This window comes from Vipera ursinii (assembly GCF_947247035.1).
Source record: "Vipera ursinii genome assembly, chromosome: 1".
Classification (NCBI taxonomy): Eukaryota; Metazoa; Chordata; class Lepidosauria; order Squamata; family Viperidae; genus Vipera; species Vipera ursinii.
The window spans coordinates 9,450,659-9,472,566 of record NC_139512.1 but is presented as its reverse complement, the minus strand read 5'-3'; the positions used below and the strand labels follow the sequence as shown (position 1 = coordinate 9,472,566).

At 46.4% G+C, this 21,908-nt stretch overlaps 1 protein-coding gene across 2 annotated transcripts in view; it reads right to left on the bottom strand.

Moving 5' to 3' along the window:
- Positions 1 to 8,273, bottom strand: part of SBNO2 (strawberry notch homolog 2) — a 153,029-nt gene extending 144,756 nt beyond the window's left edge. For both annotated transcript variants that reach the window (XM_083363152.1, XM_083363153.1), the window contains exon 1: positions 8,095 to 8,273. The gene's annotated coding sequence lies outside the window, so the exon portion shown is untranslated. The remainder of the gene's footprint in view (positions 1 to 8,094) is intronic.
- Between the last annotated feature and the right edge of the window lie 13,635 nt (positions 8,274 to 21,908).

The following is a 21,908-nucleotide window of genomic DNA, read 5'->3' as shown; positions in this document are numbered from 1 at the left end:
CACCACTGGAAAACAATGAAATATAACCATTTTTCACACTTGCAACTGTTGTGGCATCCCCATGGTCACATGATCAAAATTTAGATGCTTGGCAACAGACTCGTATTTATGATCACTGCAGTGTCCCAGATTTGTGTGTGTGTGTGTGTGTGTGTGAGACGTGAACACCTTCTGCAACCTTCTGACAAGCAAAGTCCATGGGGAAAGCCAGATTCACTTAACAACTGGGTTACTAACCCAATGACTGCAGTGATTCACTTCACAACTGTCTCACGTAACAAAGATTTAAATCTTTGCCCCATGGGACGGAGAGGAAGCATTGGGAAAATCATAAATTTAAATCTCAGAGGAGGTTTCCCCGGGGCCAAATATGCCTTGCCAAGTTTTGCTGATCTATCTATGCCTCCGTGCCCTGCCCCACAGCTAAACAAAGCCAGATTCACAGGTTCTGCTGTCATCGTAGGCTGGAGGCAAGAATAGCAGGGCTGACGATTTGACGGCTAAAAGGGGTGGAGAGGTTCAAGCCAACATCAGCGGAGGCCCTTCCCTTGTCTCATCTCTGTCTGAGAAGGGTTGCCTGCAATTGCTTGTGGCTGAAAAACGCCAAGATATTGCTTTCAATAGGAACTGACAGGTCCCAAAGGTGCTTTTTCAAAAGGCAACTAGACTTTCTTTTCAAGAAAGATTGTTGGGGGCAATTAAGCTGACTTTGTAATAATGCCGCTTGGGGGGTGTATGAAAGCCCTAATAAGCAGGCATATACATAGAATGAAGGCTACTGCTAAGCTTGTAAGCCGCCCTGAGTCTTCGGAGAAGGGCGGGATATAAATGGAATTAAAATAAAATAAAATAAAAAGTCCAGCTGCCTTTGGGAAAAACACCTTTGGGACAACCATGGCCTGGATGACTAATAATCCATGGACAAGACTAGACAGGCTTACACTGAGCAACAGTACACAGGATTTAAACCAGACATCTCCATTCTGCCCCATTTTATAACCTGTCTTGTTAAGTGACACACTGCAGTTGTTAAATGAGTCACATGGTTGTTAAGTGAATCTGGCTTCCCCATTGACTTGGCTTGTTAGAAGGTCACAAAAAGTGATCACACGTCCCCGGGACACTGCAACCAATCATAAATATGAGTCAGCTGCCAAACCTCTGAATTTTGATCAAGTGACCATGGGGATGCTGCCATGGTCGTAACTGTGAAAAAAGGTAATAATTCACTTTTCCAGTGCCATTGTAACTTGGAATGATCACTAAACTGGCAGGAATAGCCAACACTCCAGAAGATAGGCTTAAGATACAGAAGGATCTCGACAGACTTGAACATTGAGCACTATCTAACAAAAGAAATTCAATGGTGAAAAAAGTAAGGCTCTACATTTAGGCAAGAAAAACCAAATGCACATGTATCGTAGGAGGTACCTTGCTCAATAGTAGCAACTGTGAGTGGACAATCACTTAAATATGAGCCAGCAGTGTACTGCAGCTGCCGAAAAAGCCAATACAGTGCCAGGCTGCATTAACAGAGGGATAGAATCAAGATCATGTGAAGTGTTAATACCACTTTACAATGCCTTGGAATACTGCATCCAGTTTTAGTCACCACAATGTAAAAAAAGATGTTGAGACTCTAGAACACGCATGTTAAACTGCTGACCCGCGGGCTGGATGCATCATACTGAAACAGCACCCACTCCATTGCCGGCAATGGGGGAAAAGTTGCGATACATCGCATGATATCACGCGACATCGTGAGTTTGACATGCCTGCTTTAGAAAGAGTACAGAGAAGAGCAACAAAGATGATCAGGGGACTGGAGGCTAAAACTTACAAGGAACAGTTGCTGGAGTTGGGTATATCTAGTTTAATGAAGAGAAGGACGAGGGGTGACATGATAGCTGTGTTCCAACATCTCAGGGCAGGGGTCAGCAACCTGAAACCGTGAAAGAGCCACTCGGAACCGGTTCCCTCACAAAAGGAAAAACTGGGAGCCGCAAAAAATGTGTGCACATGCACGCGCATGTGCAGAACAGGGTTTGACTGAAGAGTGGAGCCAAGGCGAGATATGCACCTACCCTGCATATTTGAGTTGATTGGTTGAACTTTTTTAGTCCCACTTTTTTTTGGGGGGGGACTGCACATGGCAGAGGACTGGGAGCCGCAGGAGATGGCTGAAAGAGCTTCATGAGGCTCCGGAGCCGCGGGTTGCAGACCTGTGTCTCAGGGGGTTGCCCCAAACAAGAGGGAGTCAAGCTATTCTCCAAAGCACCTGAGGGCAGGACAAGAAGCAACGGATGGAAACTAATCAAGGAGAGAGGCAACCTAGAACTAAGGAGAAACTTCCTGACTGTCAGAACAATTAACCAGTGGAACTACCTGCCTCCAGAAGTTGTGAATGCTCCAACACTGGAGGGTTTTAAGAAGAGACTGGACAGCCATTTATCTAAAATGGTATATAGGGTTTCCTGCTTGAGCAGGGGGTTGGACTAAATGACCTCCAAGGTCCCTTCCAACTTTAGTAATAAACGAATTATTCTAAGTTGAGGCCTACCTGTACATAACAGGGTATAGACAACGTAACTACTTCGGATGCACCGTGACCTGATTTATGCTCTTAACACAAGACTTAGGAACTGAACCCTTGGCCTGTTGTGTGAGGATATTTACAGACTGAGAGGCAAAACTGGAGCAACATCTGCACCTCTCATTTGCTCATAAAGCTGAACTGCCCATGCCAAAGCATACGGAGGCAACTGAGGGCATCTTAAGTTTCAATGCCCTAATGTTACCTATGCAAAGAAGTTTAACTACCCCACCCAAGGTTCCTTTGTGAGACAGGTGAGATATCAGAGGGAGCCTAAAGTCCCACCCTTGGCCCTAGGCGGCCTCAATATGACTCCAGGAAATGACTCAGAATAGTTACTGCTCCTGGGTATTCCCTGGAGATTTTCAACGGAACCCAACAATGATTTGGTGTTGTTTTTTTTTTTGGAAAGGAGAAAGGGAACAAACGGGAACGAAAGGATCCGAAACTAGGGCAAACACAGGTAAACAAATCCAGAGAGTCCTCAACTTAGCGACCGTTCAAAGTTACAACCGACCTCCCTGGAGGTGCTTATGACCCAGATTCGAAGTTGCAAATGGTGGCCCTGCCCCACAGAATTATGGGACCACTGCATTTATAACGGTCACCTGATTGTTTTTACCAAACCACGGCGTTTACTTCCAATTTTTGGCAAAAAAAGAGCTCCCACACCGGTTTTCTTAACAATCACAGTTGTAGTACAGGGAGTCCTCGGCTCGCAACCACAACCGAGCCTCAAATTTCTGTTGCTAAGCAAGATAGTTGTTAAGTGAGTTTTGCCCCATTTTACAAAGCTTTTTTTTTGCCACGGTTGCTAAGTGAATCGTTGCATTAAAGTTAGTAACACAATTCTACAGCGAATCTGGCTTGACCCCATTGACTTTGCTCGTCAGAAGTTTGCAAAAGGTGATCTCATGACCCCGGGGACACTTGCAACCGTCATAAATATAAGCCAGCTGCCAAGCATTCAAATTTGGATCACATGACCATGGGGATATTGTGCTGTTGTAACTTGAAACGGTCCTGAAACGAATGGTTGCAAATTGAGGACCACCTGTAAAATCTCCACCTGTCATAGTCTGCAAGAGAAGACAAGCAGTAATGACTCGGAAGGTGCTGGAAAAGAAGGAAGAAGAAATTTTTCATTTCTACCAACGAATCAAGGTTAAAGAAGCATGCAACCTTTTCGATGCCTCTTGAAACCAAGGTTTTCTCTGAAAAAGGGCGTGGCCTTGATTGCCTTCCATCAGAAATGGTCTCTTCCTTAATCAGCAATCAGGTAGGAAAGCAGAGGTGCCACACCTCAGAAAGACACAAACGTTTCCATCCCATATGTTAGCAATTGGTGACCTTTTAATGGTCAGCGGGCAACAATTTCCAACAGACTTTGCCATTAGTCACTTTAGTCACGCCAACAGGGTCTACTGGACGCTGTAATTCAGCAACATCTGGATGCCACCAGTCCGGCAGCAAAAAAAAAAACAAGACGACAAAACCAAAAATGTAAAACAAAACAAAAAAATGGGGGCGGGCGGGAAAGAAGCAAAGTGAACGAGAAACAGTGGTTGGAAACTGATCAGAGAGAGAGAAGCAACCTGGAATTAAGGAGAAACTTCCTGATAGTGAGGACAATCAACCAGTGGAACAGCTTTGCCTCCAGAAATCGTGGGCGCTCCATCACTGGAGATATTTAAGAAAGGACTGGACATTCATCTGTCTGAGATGGTATAGGGTCTTCTGCTTGAGCAGGGGGCTGGACTAGAAGACCTCCAAGGTCCCTTCCAGCTCTATTCTATTCTATTCTGTTCTATTCTATTCTATTTGTCCTATCCTGTCCTATTCTATTCTATTCTATTCTAGGACTAAACTTTGAAAAAGCAGGAAGGTTCTACATTTAGGCAGGAAAAATCAAATGCATAGGTATAGTATAGGTGGTACCTTGCTCAATAGTAGTAACTGTGAGAGGGATCTCGGAGTCTTAGTAGACAATCACTTCAATATGAGCCAGCAGTGTGCTGCAGCTGCCAAAAAAGCCAACACAGTGCTAGGCTGCATTAACAGAGGGATAGAATCAAGATCAAGTCAAGTACTAATACCACTCTACAATGCTTTGGTAAGGCCACACCTGGAATACTGCATCCAGTTTTGGTCACCACGATGTAAAAAAGATGTGGAGACTCTAGAAAGGGTACAGAGAAGAGCAACCAAGATGATTAGGGGGCTGGAGGCTAAAACATATAGGGAACGGTTGCTGGAATTGGGTATGTGTAGTTTAATGAAGAGAAGGGTGAGGGGTGACATGATAGCAGTGTTCCAATATCTCAGGGGCTACCACAAAGAAGAGGGAGTCAAGCTATTCTCCAAAGCCCCTGAAGGCAGGACAAGAAGCAACGGATGGAAACTAACCAAGGAGAGAAGCAACCTAGAACTAAGGAGAAACTTCCTGACAGTTAGAACAATTAACCAGTGGAACAACCTGCCTCCAGAGGCGGTAAATGCTCCAACACTGGAGGCTTTTAAGAAGAGACTGGACAGCCATTTGCCTGAAATGGTAAAGGGTTTCCTGCCTGAGCAGGGGGTTGGACTAGATGACCTCCAAGGTCCCTTCCAACTTTATATTATTATTATTATTATTATTATTATTATTATTATTATTATTATTATTATTATTATTATTATTTCTGCAGACTCAGAAACCTGCCCACATAATCCATCCAAAGAAAACCCTTATTCCCAAAATTAATAAGCCTCAAGGGTGAAACACAGCAAGAAAGAAACTAACAAAGATAACCAGCCATTCTCTACTTCATTCACTTCCTTATCCTTTCAATCAGGTGGAGCAAAGATCTCCAGGAATGGGGAAATGCTTTCTCCCCTCCTAGCAGGCACGCAGGCACAAATTACCCCAGCAAACATCCCCTGAGGTGTTGTAACCCAGAAAGATTATCTCCTTCCCAGGAGATCTGAGGATGAAACCTCTTTATCACAAGGAACCCTCCAGATACAGAGAGGATGTGCCACAGTTATACACCATTAAACAAAAGTGGCTATAAAGCATTGTATTATCTTCAGGGAAGACAAGGAAAATTCCTCAGATGACTGTGGTACTGAACATTTTAGACGGGGCAACTGAACTGGAATACAGCCTCAAGAAGATCAAATCAATTTATTTGGCACAGTAAAGGGGCAAAACAGCTCAACCAGGCAGCCTGTGAATACAATGAGACCACAGTGACCAGAATGTCCCAGTAACCAAGGTCAGGGGAATCCTGGGAAATTCAGAATAACAGAGTTGGAAGGGACCTTGGAACTCCTCTAATCTAACCCCCTGCTCAGGGAAGAAAACCTATACAATTTCAGACAAATGGCTGTCCAGTCTCTTCTTAAAAACTCCCAGTGTTGGAGCATTCACCGCTTCTGGAGGCAGGTAGTTCCATTGATTGTTCTAACTGTCAGGAAATTTTTCCTTGGTTCTAGGTTGCTTCTCTCTTTGGTTAGTTTCCATCCATTGCTTCTTGTCCTGCCTTCAGGCGCTTTGGAGAATAGCTTGACTCCCTCTTCTTTGGGGCAGCCCCTGAGACACTAGGTAAAGGTAAAGGTTCCCCCGCACATGCGTGCTAGTCGTTTCCAACTCTAGGGGCCGGTGCTCATCTCCGTTTCAAAGCCGAATAGCCAGCGCTTGTCCGAGGACGTCTCCGTGGTCATGTGGCCGGCATGACTAGACGCCAAAGGCGCATGGAACGCTGTTACCTTCCCACCGTAGTGGTCCCTATTTTTCTACTTGCATTTTTACGTGCTTTTGAACTGCTAGGTTGGTAGAAGCTGGGACGAGTAACAGGCGCTCACTCTGTTACGCGGCACTCGGGATTCGACCCGCCAAACTGCCGACCTTCTGATCGACAAGCTCAGCGTCCTAACCCACTGAGCCACCGCGTCCCTATTCCTGAGACACTAGAACACTGCTATCATGTCATCCCTCGTCCTTCTCTTCATTAAACAAGACATTCCCAATTCCAGCAACCGTTTTTTGTATGTTTTCAGCTGGCAACTGGTGGGGTATTTATGACAGTCGCAGCTTGTCCTGCTTTCGGCCCAATACACTGTGAGTACGCTAAGTTGGGGAAAGTTGAAGAGGAACAGAACAGCTTTCCCAAATCCTTCCTTTAAAACCTACCTGAAGGGGAAGAAAAAACGAGGAAGCAAATGTACCCTCAAGATCCCAGAAATCAGCACCAGGAAGAGAGGAAATTAGCATTGGTGAGAGACAGGAAGTGCTAGAGTATTCCTGCCTAGGCAAACTAAAATCCGCCGGGGCTGTGCAACATATTGCATGATGAGAGAATCAAGAATGAAAAGAGGCTTCCCCCCCCCAGAGATTATCCTAAACCACAGAATTTGCTATTGCACAAGAAATCTAGTGACCAACATCGAGGTGGGCAGGCTGCTGTCTTTCAGGGCAGCATAATAATTTTGGCTTTCCATTAACTCTAACATCGCAACCCACATACTCGACATTCCCGTTGCTAAGAGCTGGAAGAGGAAGGTGGGCTCGCCAAAAGATCTGGGAACAGAATCCAAGATCAGCCCGATTCAGTGCTCTGCTCTTTTTTCCAACCTGATTAAAGTTGTTGTTATGTGGGGGGGGTGCTTCTTTTGCCCCTCATTTTTGCCACTGCCCGTCAGGAGGTGACAACAGGAAGGAAGGAAGCAAAGCAGCAGGGGGGGGGGAAGGGGGAGTCTGCTTCCCCCTATTTGATGCTTGCAGGAGGAAAGAAAGGAACGAGTCAACCCCGGGCAAAGAGGGGCAGGAACCCCCAATCTCACTAATGGGACCCCAGAGCTATTCCCAACCCAGCTCCAAAGAACTGGATCCCCCTCCCCCCCCAAAAAAATTGGCTTGCCTGCTCCCGAAACATGACACAATCTCCTTGCCAGACACATCTGGGGGGGGGGGGGGAGGTTGGACTACAACTACCATGCTGGGTGGGGATGATGGGAACTTTAGTACAGCAGAGACTTTGAGCGGGGGATTGAAAGCGACCTACAGATTGGACCCAAGGGAAGCGAGTCTTTGGGGGGGGGCAACCGAACCCCCCCAAAAAACTTCCTTTTCTCAGCTGGGACTTTGCCTGGCAGCCTGGAGCTTCCGAGTTGAACCCTCTCGTGAAATGGGGTGGTGGGATCCCGCCCAGCAGAGCCGAAGCGAGGCAGCCTCCGAGAGAAACGGGCGAGCGAGGAGCCAAAGGAGGTTTGGGGGTTTTGGGGGGCGCAGGGCTAACCCACTCCCCAAGTTCAGCGCTCTAAAAGGAGGGGGGGATCCCGACTTCTCCGCAACTCAGAGAAGGGGGGAGCTCAAACAGAGTGGGGGTCCCTTAGGAGAAGGGGCTTCGTCTGAGGCAAGGGACCCCCTCTCCTCCAGAAAGGAGGGGGGGCCGGCTAGGAGGGGGCTCGTGAGGTCACGGAGGGGAGGGGTTCCGGCGGAGGGAGGGGGTCCCGCTCACCTGGTCTTCGCCCTCTCCCCCAACACACGAACAGGGACTCTCCGGGGCGGTGAGAGAACCAAAAGCCGCGAGACGGCGGCGACGGCGTCGGACTCAAGGCTGCCGGCTTCGGGCTCGGCAGCGGCAGCTCCGGCCTTGAGCAACTTCCGGGTTTGCGGCCGCCATCTTGGAGCTCCGCGGACTTCCGGTCCGAGGAAGAGAGGCGAAGGGGAAAGCCCGAAAAACTACGACAAGACTTCCGGTTCTCCCCTGAGCGCTGGGGGGGAGGGTTTGCTGACGCAGAGACGTAACCTCGGGTTCTCAAATGAGAGCCGAGAGCGCGCCCAAGGTGGGAGTCCACCTGACGCATCTGCAACCCGAACGCCCGGTTCCCAATCGACAGGATGAGTGGAGCCTTCCCCCCCCCCACACACACACACACACTCAAAACGGAAGAAACCTTTTTCCTCGCGGAACGGTACGGAAGTCTAAAGGGGAAAGACGGGGCATCGACTCCATCGAGAGATGGATAGAGCGGCTCTTTTTTCGATGTCGCGTGGTGGAATAGAAACCGGTCGTCGATGCGCAACTTTTTGTTCATTCTCTTTAATCTCCTTGCTTCAGACTTCATTAGAAACGCGGAAACTGGAACATAGAGGGCGTGGCCAGAAAGAATTGGGGAGCTTGAGAAATATTGTTGCTTTATTTCTGTCATGCAACTTCACAGCATCATGAGAAAGGCAGGGCTAGATGAATCAAAAGTTGGAATTAAGATTGCTGGAAGAAATATCAACAACCTAAGATATGAAGATGATACCACTCTAATGGCAGAAAGTGAAGAAGAACTAAAGAGCCTCTTGTTGTGGGTGAAGAAAGAGAGTGCAAAAGTTGGGTTGAAACTAAACATTAAGAAAACCAAGATCATGGCATCCGGACCTCTCAATTCCTGGCAAATAGATGGGGAAGAAATGGAGGTAGTGACAGATTTTATTTTCCTGGGCTCCAAGATCACTGCAGATGGGGACTGTAGTCAAGAAAGCCATGGCAAATCTAGACAGCACACTAAAAAGCAGAGACATCACCCTGCCAACAAAAGTGCGTATAGTAAAGGCCATGGTCTTCCCAGTTGCAATGTATGGCAGTGAAAGTTGGACCATAAGAAAGGCTGAGGCCAAAGAATTGAGGCCTTTGAACTATGGTGCTGGAGAAGACTCCTGCTAGTCCCTTGGACTGCAAGGCGATCAAACCGGTCAGTCTTAGAGGAGATCAACCCTGTCTGCTCTTTAGAAGGCCAGATCCTGAAGCTAAAACTCAAATACTTTGGCTACCTAATGAGAAGGAAGGACTCACTGGAGAAGAGCCTAATGCTGGGAAAGATCGAGGGCAATAGAAGAAGGGGACGACAGAGAATGAGGTGGCTGGATGGAGTCACTGAAGCAGTAGGCGTGAGCTTAGATGGACTCCAGAAGATGGTAGAGGACAGGAAAGCCTGGAGGAACATTGTCCATACGGTCGTGATGGGTCGGACACGACTTCGCAACTAACAACAACAACAACTTCACAGCATTACTATTGTGAACAATGTCAGCAAAGCTTACTAGGACTTTTATAGTTCCATGTAGTACGCAGGGCACAACTTTTATTGAATGGGAATGAAACTTAGGGAAGTTTGGGGCTTCTTACTAGGGCTACAGATTTCTGATGAATAAATCATGGTTTACATAACATTGATCAACTGATTGTGTGGCATCAAGTTAAGTGTCAGCACTTAGTAGCCAGGCAGATCAATGTTTCTCAAACTTGGCAACTTTAACATATGTGGACTTCAGTTCCCAGAATTCCACAGCCTGCATACTGGCTGAGGAAATCTGGGATTTGAAGTCCGCATGTTTTAAAATTGCCAAGTTTTAAAAACAATATTGATGTAATGGAAGCAATGCTATTTGCAGCTATACTTCTCTCTGTGTCTGCAAGTCAGAAGGAACAGTGAAAAATAAAAATACTTCTTCCAGATCTAGACAACACAGGGAATCAAATTAGTTTTCTTGATTAGTTTCCACAAAAAGAAAACAATAACCTAATCAAGAAAATCGCATCCCCACCAACATCGGTATGGCAATTCTATATAAACAAACAAACACCACACCTAACTAGAGCTTACTGGATAATGTTACATAAATGGATAATGAAACTTCTGCAACAAAATAACCAAGCTCAGAGACCACCAACAACTTCACAGTTTTGATGATGGGGGGTGGGCTCTTTGAGTAATGTTTTCAGTAACTAGGAATGTCTTTGATCAAAGGTCTTCAAACTTGGCCCTTTTATGACTTCTGGACTTCAACTCCCAGAATTCCTCAGCCAGAGTGCCTGGCTGAGGAATTTTGGAAGTTGAAGTCCACAAATCATAAAAGGGCCAAGTTTGAAGTCTTTGATTAATGTTTCTAGTTCTTTGAGCTAACAAAGCAAGTTCTCCCTGACTAATGTAGAATCTGATAAGAACTGGTTCAAGTCTGCCAAGAACAAGAATCGTACATAGATCTGCACCTTAGTAACTCACAAATTCGTTATAATGTGGGAAACGCACCTCCTGAATATTTATTTATTTATTTTATTTTATTTGTATACCGCCCTTCTCCCGAAGGACTCAGGGCGGTGTACAGGGCAATAAATACCAAAAATACAGAATACAAAAATTAAAAACAGATTAAACCATTGTGCCCGAATGCAATAAATTACTTAAAAACAGTAATTAAAACCCCAAAAACATCAGACCAGGCCGGCTTGTTCAAATAAATAAGTTTTTAGATCACGTCGGAAGGAGCGAAGGTCGGGAGCCATCCGGAGCTCAACCGGTAAACGGTTCCAGAGGTCAGGCGCGCCCACAGAGAAGGCCCTCCCCCTGGGGGCCACCAGCCGGCATTCTCTGACCGGTGGCACCCTGAGGAGGCCCTCTCTGTGGGAGCGCACTGGGCGGAGGGAAGTTGACGCCGGCCGCAGGTGCTCCCTTAGGTACTCCGGACCCATGCCATGTAGGGCTTTATAGGTCATTACCAGCACCTTGAATCTCACCCGGAAGGCAACTGGAAGCCAATGCAGCTCACGGAGCAGAGGTGTAACATGGGAGTATCGGGAGACCCCCAACACAACTCGCGCGGCTGCATTCTGCACCAGTTGGAGCCTCCGAGTGGTCCTCAAGGGCAGCCCCATGTAGAGAGCGTTGCAGTAGTCCAACCGAGAGGTCACGAGCGCATGAGTGACTGTATGCAAGGCATCCCAGTCTAGATAGGGCCGCAACTGGTGCACCAGGTGAACCTGGGCGAAGGCCCCCCTAGTCACAGTTACTATATGATCTTCCAAGGAAAGCTGTGAATCTAGATTCTAGGAGGACTCCCAAGTTGCGAGCCCTATCTACGGGGGGTAATGACTCACCCCCCACAGTAAGAGATGGAATGATCTGAATTTCCCGAGATGCCGGCACGCACAGCCACTCAGTCTTGTCAGGGTTGAGCCGAAGCCTGTTCCTCCCCATCCAGACCTGGACCGCCTCCAGGCAACGGGACATCACGTCGAGGGCATCACTGGGGTGGTTTGGGGTCGAAATGAAAATATGACAATAAGTATTAACAAGATCACACTAAGAATGCTATGGGATGCTGCAAAATGCTGCATGTTGCACCTAAAGTTTCTGAACATCCTCACTAGATCGCAGATGAGTCAAATGATGCTAACCGATGAAAAGTACTCATTCAGAATAACAGAATATGAGAATAACAGAATCGAAAGGGACTTGCAGGTCTTCTAGTCCAACCCCCTGCTCAAGCAGAAAACCTACCACTTCAGACAACCACTTGACCAATCTCTTCTTAAAAACCTCCAGTGTTGGAGCACCCACAACTTCTGGCGACAAATCACTCCTAACACAATATGTTTGAACAGTATATAAAGTGATTTTCTATCTACATGAAACCGCTGGGTGAGATCATTCGTGGCTTTGGAGTTGGGTATCATCAGTATGCTGATGATACCCAGCTTTTTCTTTCTACCCCAAACCACCCCAGTGATGCCCTCAACGTGATGTCCCGTTGCCTGGAGGCGGTTCGGGTCTGGATGGGGAGGAACAGACTTCAACTCAACCCCGACAAGACTGAGTGGTTCTGCATACCTTCATCCCAGGTTTATTCGGACATTCCACCTCTTGCTATGGGGGGTGAATTATTACCCCCCCGTAGATAGGGCTCGCAACTTGGGAGTCCTCCTAGATTCACGGCTCACCTTGGAAGATCACATGGTGGCTGTGACTAGGGGGGCTTTCGCCCAGGTTCGCCTGGTGCGCCAGTTGCGGCCCTATCTAAGCCGGGATGATTTATGCACGGTCACTCACACGCTCGTGACCTCTCGTCTACACTACTGCAACACTCTCTACATGGGGCTGCCCTTGAGGACCACCCGGAGGCTCCAACTGGTACAGAATGCAGCCACAAGAGTTGTGTTGGGGGTCTCCCGATACTCCCATGTCACACCTCTGCTCCGTGAGCTGCATTGGTTACCAGTTGTCTTCCGGGTGAGATTCAAGGTACTAGTAATGGTGTATAAAGCCCTACATGACAGGGGTCCGGAGTACCTTAGGGAACACCTGCTGCCGGCATCAAGCTCCCTGCGCCCTGTGCGTTCCCACAGATAGGGCCTCCTCAGGGTGCCACCGATCAGAGAATGTCGACTGGTGGTCCCCAGGGGGAGATCCTTCTCTGTGGGCGCCCCGGAGCTATGGAACCAGTTACTGGTTGAGCTCCGGACGGCGCCCGATCTTCGCTCCTTTCGCCGTGATCTAAAAACATACTTGTTCGAGCAAGCCGGCCTGGCCTGAGGGGTAATTGGTGGGGTTTTTATTATTTTTATTGGGGTTTTTAGTATGTATTAACTGTATTTTTTAATTGGGCATGTATTTAATTACTTTTTATCTTTTGTAATTTCTGTGTTTTATTCTTGCCCTGTACACCGCCCTGAGTCCTTCGGGAGAAGGGCGGTATAGAAATATTAATAAATTAAATTAAATTAAATCTTTCTAAGTGGCTTCTCTCCTCTGTTGGATAATCTGCCTCTCCTTATTTGCGTCCATAAATAGATAGATTTTAATCTATCTTTCCACCTCTTTGGGCAAAGCACACTGCGTTAAATGGTCTGCCAAAATGTGTGGGTAACAGTTTTAACCCTGAGCTACAAATATTATCTTCTGTTAGAAAACAGGATGGTTTCACCCTTGTAGTTCTGGGGCCAGTGTTGCAATCCAAACAATCACTTCCTGAACTTCTTTTTGAACAATGCACATGGTCCTTGACTTATAACCATTCATTTAGTGACCATTTAAAGTTACGGCAGCACTAAAAAAAAGTGGCTGATGACCGTTTTTCACACTTACAACCATTGCAGCATCCCTGTGGTCATGTGATCAAAATTTGGATGCTTGGTCATTGGTTGCCATGTCCAGGGGTCATGGTGTAATGTATTGGGCCTTGTTTTACTGAGTGTACCACGTGGGGTTTGAATGCTGGAAGGTTGCTTAAGCAGGGAGCTGGCTAACGGCTCCCAGCTCCTCAGACAACCCGTCTCCAGCGCTGCCATTGGCTGCCTCTAGGGCTGCAATAGGTTGCTTTAAACCTATTGGCCGCCACCTAGAGGCCAGGGTATAAATAGCTGTATTTGCAGCCCTGTTTCCCCAGTTCAGTTCCTGCAAGAAAATCAAGAATGTTCCTGACTGAACTCACTCGCCTCATCTCTTCTCTCAAGCAACGAATCTAGTACACAACACACGTGATCCCCTTTCGTGACCTCCTGACAAGCAAAAGTCAATGGAAAATCCAGATTCACTTGACAACTGTAGCCAGGAAGCTAAAATGGGGCAAAACTCACTTCACGACTGTGTTGCTTAGCAACAGAAAAATTGGGCCCAATTGTGGTCGTACCAGTATTAGCATCTATTACGCTTCCTTGAAAATCGGAAGACCTGCCAGGAATACATGAATAAAACAGAAGCATCTGAGTACAGGTAAATTGAGAAACTGGATACCAAGTGCATCAACTGCAAAAGGGCTTCGGGTTCCTTCAATGCCAGCTCAGAAAAAGAGAATTCTCTTTCCTTAACAGAAAGCAAAATATCTCCAAAGGGCTATTTCACTGCAAGCCAGGACTTGCTCCTATAAACCAAGAGGCATCCCCTAATCTAGTGTATAGTAGTCCTCAACTTACAACTTTCCGTTTAGTGACCATTTGCAGTTACAACAGCAGTGGAAAAAGCGACTTAAGATTGGTCCACGCACTTACAACCGGTGCAGCATCCCCAGGGTCACGTAATTAAAAATTGAGCACCACAACTCACTGCTAAACGACCATGCAGCCTGGATTCTGCCCTGAGACTTCCCCCTGGCCACTATTAGCAGCTGCTGACTAACCCAAACTTTTAAAATGTTTCTTAACAATATATTTAAAAAAGAGAGCGACTGCGGATTTTAGGGGCCGCCTTTGAAAACAGAACAGCTTCTAATCAGCCAATGAAACTTACTACGGCTGCATTAGCAAAATATAAAAGCGAAAACGAAAGAGGAACAGGCAAGGTGGGTAGAGCAGCCATCTTCAGTAGAAAAGAAACGGAAAGTTAATTTCAAATCATTGCTTCTGAATTCAGTTCACTTCTAGCCAATCTTGAGTCAAATTTGTTCTCGGGGCATTTTCGCAACAGTTCGAACCCGAGCTCGGAGATCATAACGTGAAGCCTAAAAATAACCTCGCTTAGCGGAGAAAAGCTACAGGCAAAAACAAAACGTAAATAAAATATTAAGAATTCACCTCTTTCTAAGCAAAGCACAGACTCAGCCGTGCAATAGGTCTCACCATCTTTTAACACATAACTTCACTGCCCCCCCCATTCCTCCCTCCTTTTGTCAGCACCTGGTTTTAGTAAACGCCAGGCGCCGAAGAATAATTTTTACCAGCTGTTATGAAACCACAGGGAACTGAAAACTACCAAAAGTCAGCCCACGCATCCAGACCCACTTCCTACCTGTTCTTATCTGTGGTGCCTCTTCCTCCAAGTTTACTCGTGCAGGCTTATCTGAGACTATAATTTTCTTAGCTGATATTTTTTTTTTTGCTGATGCTGCCGCTGTTTTCTCGTCTTCAGACAAAGCCTGTCTAGTCACTTTTCCTACTCTCTCAGGATCATGTCATAGCCCAGTGGGTTTCACTTTCTTCTTTGCAGACACTCCTAGCGTGTGTGTTTTTTTTATTTTTAAAGTCCTTGTTTCAATGTTCCTGCTTAAGACTCACCTCTAATTTCCAGCATCCAAATGCTTACCGATTCAAAGTACAGGTGGTCTTTGAGTTACAATAGTTTGTTTAGTAACATTCAAAGTTACGACAGCACTAAGAAAAAAAAAGTTTGACTTATGACCGTTTTCCCCATTGACAACGCTTGCAGCATCCCCACGGTCACGTGATCAAGGTTCAGACGTTTGGTAAGTGGTTCATAACTTATGACGGTTGCAGTGTCCCTGGGGTTCATTTGATTCCCTTTCGGGACCTTCTGACAAGCAAAGTCAATGGGAAGGCCCAGATTCACTTAACGATCGGGTGACTAACTTAGCAACTGCAATGATTCACTTAACAAATGTGGCAAGAAAATGGGGCAAAACTCACTTAACAAATGTCTCGTATAGCAACATAAATTTGGGGCTCAATTGTGGTCCTAAATCAAGGACTAGCTGTAATCCAATCTATGTATAAGAAGAAGCTATTGATATAGGGAAAAAGGGACGCGGTGGCTCAGTGGGTTAGGACGCTGAGCTTGTCGATCAGAAGGTCGGCAGTTTGGCGGGTCAAATCCCGAGTGCCGTGTAGCAGAGTGAGCGCCTGTTACTCATCCCAGCTTCTGCCAACCTAGCAGTTCGAAAGCACGTAAAAATGCAAGTAGAAAAATAGGGACCACTACGGTGAGAAGGTAACAGCGTTCCGTGCACCTTTGGCGTCTAGTCATGCCGGCCACATGACCACGGAGACGGCCTCGGACAAGCGCTGGCTCTTCGGCTTTGAAATGGAGATGAGCACCGGCCTCTAGAGTCGGAAACGATTAGCACGCACGTGTGGGGGAACCTTTACCTTTACCTATTGATATAGGGAAGGCTGCAAACTTTGTCATAAGACAAAACCTCCAGATTGAAAAAAATGAGGGTTCTGAAACAGCTCAGTCAAGATTCAGGGCTGGTTAGTGTGTTTATTTTATTTAATTTAGAGGCCTCCCAAATTCTCTGGGCAGCTTGCAACTAGGAACCTCTATATCAGAGGTCTTCAAAGTTGGCAACTTTAAGACTTTTGGACTTCAACTCCCAGAATTCCTCAGCCAGCCCGGAGCCTTGAAAACTTGATTTTGTGCTCAAGCCTGGGGCCCTGAGATAGAACCCGTATCCTGGTTGTGTGGATGCCTGGTTGGATAAAGTCCAGCTGCTATGTGTTTCATTTCATTTTATTTTTATATTGTGTATTTTATGTATTTTATTGCAACTTGCCTAGAGTCACACAAAAGTGAAATCGGCAATGATGGATGGATGGATGGATGGATAAGGCAGGAAGGAAAAGAAAGGAAGGAAAGAAGGAAGGAAAAAAGAATGAGAGGAAGGAAGGAAAGAAGGGAAAGGAAAGGAAAGGAAAGGAAAGGAAAGGAAAGGAAAGGAAAGGAAAGGAAAGGAAAGGAAAGGAGGAAAAGAAAGAACAAGAGGAAGGAAAGAAGGAAGGAAAAAATGAGAGGAAGGAAGGAAAGGAAAGGAGGAAAAGAAGGAAGGAAAAGAAAGAATGAGAGGAAGGAATGAGGGAAAGGAAAGGAAAGGAAAGGAGGAAAAGAAAGAACAAGAGGGAGGAAAGAAGGAAGGAAAAAATGAAAGGAAGGAAGGAAAGGAAAGGAGTAAAAGAAAGAACAAGAAGCAGGAAAGATGGAAGAAAGGAAGGGAGAGGAAGGGAGAGAAGGAAGGAAAAGAAAGAATGAGAGGAAGGAAAGGAAGGAAAAAGGAAGGAAGGAAGAGAAGGAACGAAGGAAAAGGAAGAGAAGGAAGGAAGGAAGAATGAGAGAAATGAAGGAAGGAAAAGAAAAAACAGGAAGGAAGGAAGAGTGAGAGAAAGAAAGGGAGGGAGGGAGGGAAGAAGGAAGGAAGGAAGGAAGGAAGGAAGGAAGGAAGGAAGGAAGGAAGGAAGGAAGGAAGGAAATCAGTCTCTGTTGACGGATCATTCCAGAGGGCAGGAATTGCAACTGTCAGCCTTCCCAGGTAAACAAGGCAGGAAACATGAGCCGATGGGCTAATTTTATTTTAATGTAAGACTATTTTAACAGAATCTGGCAAGTCTGAAGTTAAAATGGAGTACAAATTGGAGTCATCTCTAGTAGAGAGGCAGAGTCAAGGTCAGCTTGTTATGTATTGGGCTCATTTGCAACACCACGTGGTAAGCTGGAGCAGCTAACGGCTCTCCAGCAACCCAGACTCCAGGTCTCCAGTGCTGCTATTGGCTGCCCCTAGGCGGCAATGGGTTGCTTTAAACCTATTGGCTGCTGCTTAGGGGCCAGGCTATAAATTGCTGCAAGCTGCAGCCCATTTCTCAGTTCAGATTCTGCAAGCAATAAACCATGAGTTTTGTTGAACTCACTTGCCTCGTCTCCTTTCCTGCGGGAAGAACTTTCTTTGTCATGTCAACTGATGTCCATAATTCAGCACCAAATGATGCCCAGAGTCTCTCTCTTCCAGTTTTCCGCAAGAGAGGAGCACCTCATCTCCAAGAATAAACATGAACATAAACTTAGCAACCAGATGAGGAAGCTGCAGGCTCTACAAAATTACCCAATGGAGCATGATCTGTAGGACTATACAGGAAAAAAAATAGGAAGTACCAACAATATGTACTCCAAAAATAGGAGGCGGGGGAAAAGGTGCTTTCCAGTTTATTGCGTCAGGTGTCGAAGTACAATTCTTTACCTGTTGAGCCTAAATTGTGACTTCTGCTTAATGAAACCATTTCCTGGCTGGCTGTTCCCGTAACCTCAAGGTGGTTGAACTGCAGGTGTTTAGATCAATGTTTTTCAACCTTGGTGGCTTTAAAGAAGCATGGACTTCAACCCCCAGAACTCCCCAGCCAGCAAGTCTGGAATTCCACACATCTTAAAGCCCCCAAGGTTGAAAAACACTGGTTTAGATAATAATCATAATCATAACCATAACCATAATAAGGTTGGAAGGGACCTTGGAGGTCATCTAGTCCAACCCCCTGCTCAGGCAGAAACGCCTATACCAGGGGTAGGCAACCTTGGCTCTTTTATGACTTTGGACTTCAACTCCCAGAATTCCTCAGCCAGCCATGCTGAGGGGAAAGGGAGAGGTTTCCAAGCTGAGCCATGCTGGCTGAGGAATTCTGGGAGTTGAAGTCCACGAGTCATAAAAGAGCCAAGGTGGCCTACCCCTGCACTAGGCAAAGTAAAGAAATAAGAATTTTTTATCTACCACCCAGAGTCCATGGCTCAGCTTGGAAACCGCTCCCTTTTCCCTCAGCATGGCTGGCTCAGGAATTCTGGGAGTTCCTTCCCTATACCATTTCAGACAAATGGCTGTCCAGTCTCTTCTTTAAAAATTCCATTGTTGGAGCATTCGCAGCTTCTGGAGGCAGACCGTTCCACCGACTGATTGTTCTCACTGTCAGGATGATATGAAGATTTAGTTTTAAGCTATCCAAAAGATGCTTTTTAACAAGGCAACTGGACTTTCTTGTTTTTCTTTGAAGACGTTTCACTTCTCATCCAAGAAGCTTCTTCAGCTCTGACTGGATGGTGAGGGGGGGGCGGAAATGGAAAGATTTATACTCCTTGCAGACAGCTGTTCATTTGCATTCTTTTAGCCAGTCCTTAAAACTACCTGGAGGCTTATCTGTGTCTTCAAGATCACCTGAGTAGTGCAAATGGGTGTGGAGCCTTCTCGGAACTGCTGTCTACAACTGTGTTGTAGACTGGAGATAGATGATGCTGTATCTCTCCCCCTCTGTTGAGAGAGGGCTGTTCAATTTTGACATAGATGGCCTCTTTGACCCCTCTTTCAAACCAGCCATCCTCTTTGTCCAAAATGTGGACTTCGAAAGAGTGGCCTTTGTCTCTGTGAGTGAATAGGCGGTTATATAAAAGTTCTAAATCTTAAAAAAGTAAGAAAGTAGGTCAAGGATTACCTGTACAAGCCTGCTCTGCCTTCCTCTCCCAGGTCAGACCCTGAATGAGGCAAGCATCCTTCCAGGCAACCCTGGCACCCAACAGTTACATTAATTAAACAAATAAAAACGTGTCTTGAAAAGTAACAGAGATAATTAGGGGACTGGAGGCTAAGATGGTGGGTTGCAGGAATTGGGTATGTCTAGTTCAGGGGTCTTCAGACTTGGCAATTTTAAGACTTGTGGACTTCAGCTCCCAGAATTCCTCAGCCAGCTCTGAGGAAGAGAAGAACGAGGGGGGACATGATAGCAGTCTTCCAATATCTCAAGGGCTGCCACCAGTGCTTTTTTTGTAAAAGAAAAAGGTGCCAGAACTCACACGTGTCATACAACCCGCCTTGCCTACCCTACAAGGTTCCATCCAAAAAAGGTGCCGGAACTCCGTTCTGAGCGTTCTATGAGGAAAAAAGCCCTGGTTGCCACAGAGAAGAGGGAATGAAACTATTCTCCAAGGCGCCTGAAGGCAGGACAAGAAGCAACAGATGGAAACTCACCAAAGAGAGAAGCAACCTAGAACTAAAGTGAAATTTCCTGTCAGTGAAAACCAGTAACCATGGAACAACTTGTGAATGCTCCGTCACTGCAGGCTTCCAAAAAGAGACTGGACAATCATTTGTCTGAAATGGTATAGGATCTCCTGCTGGAGCAGGGAGTTGGCCTAGAAGATTTCCAAGAGCCCTTCTAATTCTATTCTTCTGTTACTCCTTTATTCCATTATTCTGTTAGCCCAGTGGTGGGATTCAGCCAGTTTGCACCACTTCAGCAGAACCATTAGCTAATTTTTTGTTGCCCAGGCCCAGAATGGACTTCCGGAAGGGGCATCCCACATGGAGAACTGGTTGTTCACCTATATGAATCCCATCACTGTGTTAACCTATTATCAATCTATCACCTATTAATTATTGAATAAATAATATTTGGAAGGCTACCACAAAGAAGAAGGAGTCAAGCTATTCTCCAAAGCACCTGAAGGCAGGACAAGAAGCAATGGATGGAAACTAATCAAGGAGAGGATCAACCTACAACTAAGGACAAATTTCCTGTCAGTGAGAACAATTAATTACTGGGGTGGCTTACTTCCAGAAGTTGTGAGTACAATGTCTAGTCCAGGGGTAGGCAACCTTGGCTCTTTTATGACTCTTGGACTTCAACTCCCAGAATTCCTGAGCCATCCATGCTGGCTCAGGAATTCTGGGAGTTGAAGTCCAAGAGTCCTAAAAGAGCCAAGGTTGCCTACCTCTGGTCTAGTCTAATGAAAAGAAGAATTAGGGGGTGACATGATAGCAGTTTTCCAATATCTCAGAGGCTTTCCCAAAGAAGAGGGGGTCAACCTTTTCTCCAAAGCACCCAAAGGCAGGACAAAAAACAATGGATGGAAACTAATCAAGGAGAGAAGCAACCTAGAACTAAGGAGAAACTTCCTGACAGTGAGAATAATCAACCAGTGGTACAACTAGCTTCCAGATATTGTAACTGCTCCATCAAGAAGAGATGGGACAGACACTTGACCAGAAGGGCATAGGGTCTCCTGCTTGAGCAAAGGGTTAAACTAGAAGATGCGGTGGCTCAGTGTGTTAGGACGCTGAGCTTGTCGATCAGAAGGTTGGCAGTTTGGCAGGTCGAAACCCGAGTGCCGCGTAACAGAGTGAGCGCCTGTTACTCGTCCCAGCTTCTGCCAACCTAGCAGTTCGAAAGCACATAAAAATGCAAGTAGAAAAATAGGGACCACTCCGGTGGGAAGGTAACAGCGTTCCGTGCACCTTTGGCGTCTAGTCACGGAGACGTCATGGAGACGTCCTCGGACAAGCGCTAGCTCTTCGGCTTTGAAATGGAGATGAGCACCGGCCCCTAGAGTCGGAAACGACTAGCACGCACGTGCAGGGGAACCTTTACCTTTACCTTTTACAACTTGCTTCCAGATATTGTAACTGCTCCATCAAGAAGAGATGGGACAGACACTTGACCAGAAGGGCATAGGGTCTCCTGCTTGAGCAAAGGGTTAAACTAGAAGACCTCCAATGTCCCTTCCAATTCTGTTACTCCATTATCTGGAAATTAAATTTCACGGTCAATCCTGCTTTGATCCTAGAAGGCAGGGTGTCCCATAATAACTCATCAGCTACTCTAGGAGGTCCAAGGACACTTTTCATTTCTTGGTGCTTCCAAGAGAGCCTGCAAGGTTAGCTCGCCCTACAAGCAGGCTTTTGGTTTTTTGCAGAGGCAGCTGCCTGACGAGATTTTTTTTGCCCCGGCTCCATATCCTGCAGAAAGAGACAGACAGGCTGGCTCTTAGGAGTGGGAGGGAGAAGCGTGTGTGGGGGGGGAACGGGACAGCAGTATCTTGTTCAGATGTAGCTGAGGCAGGCCGTTGCAGCCGGGCTTCTGCCTCCTGGCGGTTTGCACCCTCTCCGGCACTTCTGGGAACCAGCTTGCCTGGCCTGGAAGGTAGATTTCCCAGCAGTTCGCTCATTGGCGATTTCCAGAACTTTCCATCAGAGGCCAAAAATGGATCATCCAAGTCAAGGGGCTACCTTTGGCACCAAAAGAGATGA